Here is a 7,945-nt window from a genome sequence, read left to right on the forward strand (position 1 = left end):
TGGATCTTGTCCCACAAGAATTATAGAATTCAGTGGGAGCATCATATAATTAAAGGCCTAATTAAATGATTTTAAAGAATATGATATTTATTTCGCATTTTTTGTTGTAGATAACCATGACGTCAAATACGAACATTTTCTCTCTGCGATCGTCCTTGAGAAGGACAAGCTCAACGAGCAAATTTCCTGGTGATGCGGGAACACGAGAATAGTTCTCACCCAGAGCGTGGCATGCGTTTGGGCGGCCATTCGAGGCTCCTCACCTTGCAGCGAGGCGGAGAGATGCTTACAAGAAGCATCAAGATGGCGCATTAGATGTGTCTTGTCTTATGCTCGCAACCATGAACTCTGAGCTTGAAGCAACATGAGTTGATGAGCGCTTACGATATGGTTGAACATCTTTGTCACCTATATCAAGGACAAGCAAGGCACTTTGGAAGAGGAACTCCAAAGAATACCTGGAAGATCTTAAGAAGAAGAGAAATAAGATTTCTACTTCAGGTATAAATGTTATAGAAGTCAACCTCTCTATTTCTTCATCGTGGGTATTAGATACCGGATGTGCTTCGCACATTTGTACTAATGTACAAGCGCTGAGGAACAGCAGGGCATTGACGAAGGGTGAGATAAACCTACGAGTAGGCAATGGAGCACGAGTTGCTGCTATTGCTGTAGGAACTTATCATCTATCTCTTCCCTCTGGGCTTGTACTAGAATTAGATGATTGTTGTTATGTGCCTGCCTTGACTAAGAACATAATTTCCGTTTCTTGTTTGGACAAGAAAGGATTTTCGTTTATAATAAAGAACAAATGTTGTTCCGTCTATTTAAACGATATGTTCTATTGTAGTGCACCTCTGATAAACGGACTCTATATTCTAGATCTAGAGAGTCCTATCTATAACGTAAATACCAAGAGGTTCAAGTCAAATGACATGAACCAAACATACCTCTGGCACTGTCGCTTAGGTCATATAAATGACAAGCGCTTACCCAGCTCCATGGTTTGGACTCATTTGATTTTGAATCATATGAGATATCGAGTCATGCCTACGAGACAAGATGACCAAGACTCCCTTTAGTGGGCACAGTGAGAGCAACTGCTTTGTTGGGACTCATACATAGTGATGTATGTGGCCCTTTCAATGTCTTTGCTAGAGGCGGTTATAGATACTTCATCACATTTTTGATGACTTCAGTAGATATGGTTATGTGTACTTGATGACACATAAGTCCGAATCCTTTGAAAAGTTCAAAGAATTCAAGAATGAAGTACTGAACCCAGCTTGGCAAGAGTATTAAGATACTTGATGAGATCGAGGTGGTGAATACTTAAGCCATGAGTTTCGTGACTATTTAGGTGAGTGTGGGATTCTATCCCAACTCACTCCTCTGGAACACCACGGTGGAATGGTGTATCCGAAAGGAGGAATCGTACCTTATTAGATATAGTGCGGTCTATGATGAGTCACAGATCTTCGATATATCTATGGGGATATGCTCTAGACATGACAGCTTACCGAGTTCCATCAAAGGCCGTGATAAAGACACCATATAGGATATGGACTGGGAGATGCCGGTGTCTTTCATGAGGATTTGGGGTTGTGAGGCTTACGTTGGACGTCAAGTCTCGGACAAATTAGGACCCAAATCCGACAAGTGCTATTTCATCGGATATCCCAAGAAACAAGGGATATTACTTCTACATTCCCAGTCAGGTTGTGGCAAAGACGGGTCTTTCTAGAAAGGGACTTTGTTTCTAGAAAGACTAGTGGGGGAGCGTTCGATCTTGAAGAAGTTCAAGATGCGAACAATATCCTGATGCCTCGATGGAAATTGAGCTGGAACCACAAAGTGTTGTGGATGATGTTCCACAAGGAGTTGAGGAACAACAACGGTTCAAGTAGACATTCCTCTTCGCAGGTCCGATAGGGTGCGTCGTCAGGCTGAGAGATACTCATTTCTCTTGTCGACCATGATGACGTTATGCTCATAGAGGATGAGCCTACCACCTTCGGGAAGCTGTGATGAGACCAGATTCAGAAATGGCTAGAGGCCATGAGATCCGAAATGGAATCCATGTACACCAACCAAGTATGGACTTTGGTTGATCCACGAAGGGTAAAACTCATTGGGTGTAAGTGGGTCTTTAAGAGAAAGACCGACATGGATGGACTTATCTATAAGGGTCGCTTAGTAGCTAAAGGTTTCAAGCGATTCATGGTATTGACTATGATGAAACCTTTTCTCCGATAGCGATGTTTAAGTCCATTCGGATCATGCTTGCTATTGCGACCTACCATGACTATGAGATATGGCGGATGGATGTCAAAACCGCGTTTCTGAATGGAAACCTACTCGAGGATGTGTACATGACACAACCTGAGGGTTTTGTAGATCCACAGCATACTAGTAAGTATGCAAGCTGCATAGGTCCATTTATGGATTAAAGCAAGCTTCTCGGAGCTGGAATCTTTGATTCGATGATGCGATCAAACAGTTTGGTCTCATCAAGAAAGATGAACCTTTTGTCTACAAGAAGGTTGTAGGGGACATAGTTGTCTTCCTCATATTGTATGTGGATGACATACTACTCGTGGGAAGGGCATCCCTATGCTTGATCTGTCAAGACACGGCTGGGAGTTGCTTCTCAATGAAGGACTTAGGTGAGGCATCCGCATTCTAGGATTCAGATCTATAGAGATAGATCTAAGAGATTGCTTGGCCTAAGTCGAGTACATACATTGATAAGGTGCTCCTTCGGTTTGCCATGCAGAACTCCAAGAAAGGATTTTTACCGATGTCACATGGCGTGAGTCTTTCGAAGACTCAAAGTCCCTCTTCTAGAGAGAGAGACCGCATGGATCAGATCCCTTATGCCTCGGCCATAGGATCGATCATGTACGCCATGCTATGTACTCGACCCGATGTCTCGTATGCTTTGAGCATGACGAGCAGATCAGATCCAGGTGAAAGTCACTAGATAGCGGTCAAGTATATTCTTAAGTACTTAAGAAGGACTAAAGAATATTTCTTGATATATGGAGGCAATGATGAGCTAACTGTAAAGGGTTACAGTGATGCTAGCTTCCAAACCGACCAGGATGACTATAGATCGCAGTCAGGGTTCGTATTTTGCATTAATGGTGGTGCTGTGAGCTGGAAGAGTTTCAAGCAGACACAGTGGCTGATTCTACGACAGAGGCCGAGTATCTGAGGCAGCAAAGGAGGCGATTTGGATCCGCAAGTTCATCGCTGAACTTGGGGTGGTTCCTAGCATCGCTGACCCAGTTGAGCTCTATTGTGACAACAATGGAGCTATAGCACAGGCGAAGGAACCTCGCTCACACCAGCGGACCAAGCACATACTACGGCGCTTCCATCTCATTCGAGAGATTATCGATAGAGGAGATGTGAAGATTTGCTGAGTACCTACAGAGGCTAACATCGCAGATCCCTAGACCAAGGCTTTGGCACAGAGGAAGCATGATGGTCACTAGGTCATTATGCCTTAGAGCCTATTCATGATTGACACTAGTGGAGTTGAGTTAGAGCCCTAAAGCCAATCATTTGATGATTGTATGGACTCATGTATATCATATTCTTGTATATATTAAGGCGTTTGGTTTTTGGTTATTATGCTTATTTGTATTAGTGCCAGATAAAATAAGTATAGTAACGTCCTTGAGTAGAAGGTTCTTACCTATATCAATCGATTGGTTGAATCGATAGTGAGATGATATAGGGAACACTACTCTAAATCATTCCTAGTCGAGTATTAACATTCAGGGACAATGTTAATACAATAAGACTAGCATGTAGGTCAGCTCGATGACTTGATCTCACAAGTCATGGATATAGAGATATCAAGCTGACACATGGGTATGCATTAGAGAATGTATACTGAATGACCCGCCATGAGAAAGTATCATGGATCGTTATATGAGTGTCATATACTTTCTCATGTGGCTATTAGTATGACTATTAGTCCTTAGACCTGAAGTCACCATGGATCCCTACATAAGGAGTTATGTACTTTAGTTTCGTCAAACGTCACCCGTAACAGGGTGGACTATAAAGGCGATTACTGGGTATATAACAAATTATGTAGAGGGATGTGAGTGATGTAGATGGGATCTATCCCTCCTATATGACGGGAGAGACATCGATATTCTTGATAGAGTGAGACCACGAAGTGTATGGCCATACCCAAATGAGTCAATATGAGATATTGAGCTCATTTGATTGAGTGAGTCTACTCGGAGTTCAAGATTTAGATTGGTCAGAGGATGACACGGTCTATGCCTCACATTGATCAATCTAGATGTCTAGGATAGAAGGACACTTGTCACATATTGTGAGGAGTCACAATTAGTAGTCACAAGGTGATGTTGGATCTCAACATTTCTTGTAACTTGGGTAGCAATGATGTATTGCTAGATGCCGCTCATTGCTTATGTTTCTAAAAGAGTTTATAACATTGCCAACGTTACAAGAACCTATTGGGTCACACACAAAGAACATGTGCATGGAGATTAGGTTCATATGATGAACCAATAGGATTAGATTCATATGATGAATCAAAGATTGGATTCAAATTAGACTTATTGAGTTAGACTCAATTAGATTCAATTGTTGAATGAGTCTAATTTAAATTTGATTTATGAGTCAATTTATATTAATGAATTGAGATTCATTAAATTAAAATTGACTTGAATCAAAGCTTGGATTTAACTCAACAAGGAAGAGCATTGGTCAAGTTTGACTTGACCAAATAGAGGTTGACACATCAAGTTTTGATTTGATGAATTGCCACATCATGAGGATGACCCATCCTACATGGCATGCCACATCATCCCCTTATATAATGGTGTGCCACCTCATGGAGGTTACACACTATTAATCCTCTTAATGTGGCCGGACACATTAATGTGGGGGTTACACATGTGGTGGCCGGCCACACTAATTGAGGAGATGTTTTCATTTGGTGAAATGAATGGTGTTCAATGCTTCTTCTTCCTTGGGTGCTTCTCCCTCTCTCTAGCTTGCTGATGGTCGTGGCTTCATGGTGGAGAAGAAGTGAGAGTTGATTCTAAGCAACTAGGTGGTGTGAAGGTCACAAAAGGAGAGTAACTAGAGGAGTGTGTGAGTTCCTTTTCCCTTCTCTCCTTTCTCACCTTTTTAGATCCAATCCGAGAGCCCTAGAAAGTGCTAGCACACTTGTGGGTTCTCCTCTCCATCTTTGAGTGGTAGAAGACCACTCCTTGTTCGTGTGGATACCGCTAGAGGATCGTTCGCTTGACGGTCTCGAGATCCGGCTACCTTTGGACGTTGCGGGATTGCGAAGGGCACGCATCAAGGGTAAATATTTTTACCTCGTAGATCTAAGAGTTGATCGTGTTTCAAACTCGTACTCGTATTTTTCGAAAGTTTTACCTTGCACGAGATCCGTGGCTTGGGCGATTCGGGGTTTCCGCGACGCGAAAAGCGGTTTTCGCGGCCGGAAAAACCCAACAAATCCTTCGATCGATTGGAAACTCTCGAATCGATCAGCTGATCGATTCGAGTTTCTGATTCTGTGCCAAAGGTCTGATTTCAGCACTGTTTCGTGCCTCAATCACATTACAAGTACTAAAATGACTAAGAAACACTCTAACGACAACAACTAACATTCTAACAACATAAAAGAGGTGTTCTAAGCATAATGAGGTGCATGGTTAACTTATTCATAGCGATTAACATACTAAAGTGCAAGATAATAAAAACACTGAAAAGTTCTAAGGTTTGAAACAAAGCTTGCTAAGGTTCCCTAAGATCTCTACTCCAAGTTCCTGCCCACACACATCTTCGTAGCATTACCCTCCAGCTTCCTCTGCTAGTCCATCTTTCCTTTACCTTTATCTGCAGTATAAGGAAAAGAAAGTATCTATAAGCTTTCGCCTAGTAAGAAACCATCTACCTCACTAAAACATGCATACGATGCAAATATGATTTTAAATCATGCTGTTTGAAAGGATATGCTAAGTATACTGAATAAACTAAACATGACATGGCATATAAGCATACAATCATGGCATATCTAAAGCTGAACATGATATCAATCACATGGTATCAATGAAAACTAAGCTGATACTAAAAACTGAGCTACAGCTAGGACTGTACTAGATTCACGGACTAATTTGTGAAAGGTTGAAAACCATATACATATAATAAGTGAAAATACTAAACATGTTGTTTGGGCCCGGCAACTGTACTTGCTGTGCGCGCATCCCTAACTAAACCCGGGTTTGCAAGTCTCGAATTTAGTAGGGTTAACTAGGTTATCTAAACCTAGGGCCGACTGTGGGAGTCCAACCCAATGGATATCTGATCCAGTATAGTGCCACTGAAAGTAAAATACTGAATGTAGCTAACTGTTTAAACTGGCTGTTTCTAGGTTATCTGAACCTAGAGCTAGGTTGTCTGAACCTAGAGGCGACTATGGGAGCCCACCCATTGGACCGTAGTCCCATATAAACTAAAATAATCTGATTTACTGATTTAAATGCTTCTAATGCATTTAACTGAGCTATTAAAATGCCGAATTTGCATTTTAACTTAACTAGTTATTTTATCGAACACCTAGTGTGCCCCAACTCTCCCCTCTATTAGGGAGACCACTTCTAGGCACCCAACAATGTCTAGGAACCCCCACTGAAGAGGGAATACGTGTCCGGCCCATCTAGAAGTACTCACTAAATCCCTAAATCTGCGAGGAGGGTCAAATTCACCCTATGCGTCGATAAAAACAGCATATAGCTAAACTAGTGCGTATAAAACCAAACGGAGCTACTTATACTGCAGGTGAGGGGTTTCTTACCTTGTGTGCTAGATTTCTTACAAATCTAATCGCTAGGAATTCTGGTGGAGACGACTTCTCGACGATTCGCTCGCGTCCACGTGCTCTACTCGTGGAGGGGAACGCCCTTGTGCTGAAATCTTCGCCGGAAAGTGACCTTGGAACCCTAGGGATGGAACCCTAGTTCTCCTTGTGGTTGGCGCCGAGAGAGAGAGGAGAGGGAGAGGTGTTCGGCGTGAGGGTTTGGAGGGGAAGAGGTTGTCGAACCAAACTCAAAATAACCCAAACCAACTTAAGTTTTTAATTTATATTAATTGGGTAACTAGGCCCAACTCAAATATAAATATAAATGTTTCCCTTGTCTTTCAGCACGGCACTGCTGGGTTCACCGGTTACTAAGGCTAACTAAAGGTTTAGCGGACCCGAGAGGTCCCGGGTTCGATTCCCGCTTAAGCCATTTTACTTTTCTATTTATTTTTGCTACTTCCGATACCTCAAAAATTCCAGAAAAATATCTAATAATTCCAGAAAAATCATAGAATATTCCTAAAATAGTCTTGAGAATTTTCGGGCGTTACAATCCCCCATACCTTATAAAAAGTTCGTCCTCGAACTTAGAACAATTATGGGTACTTTTGTCTCATGCTGGCTTCTGTCTCCCAAGTTGCCTCTTCTGCTGTGTGACTGTGCCAAATGACTTTGACTAATGGTACCTCCTTGTTCCGCAATTTCTTAACTGCTCGGTCTATTATCTGAATAGGCCGACTATCATAGCTGAGGTCTTCACGGATCTGTACCGACTGGGGCTCAATCACCTGGGTGGCATCTGGGGTATGCTTCTTCAGCATGGAGACATGAAATACGTTGTGGACAGCTGACATTTCCTGGGGTAGCTCTAGCTCATATGCTACCTTGCCCACTCTTCTGCTGATAAGGTATGGTCCCACATATCTGGAACTAAGTTTGCCCTTCTTCCCAAAACGCATCACTCCCTTCATGGGAGCTACTCTAAGGAACACTGTATCCCCGACTGAAAACTCTAAGGATCTGCGCCGTGTATCAGCATAGCTTTTCTGGCGGCTCTGAGCTGTCTCTATCCTCTGGCGG

This window comes from Zingiber officinale, chromosome 4A (assembly GCF_018446385.1).
Source record: "Zingiber officinale cultivar Zhangliang chromosome 4A, Zo_v1.1, whole genome shotgun sequence".
Lineage (NCBI taxonomy): Eukaryota > Viridiplantae > Streptophyta > Magnoliopsida > Zingiberales > Zingiberaceae > Zingiber > Zingiber officinale.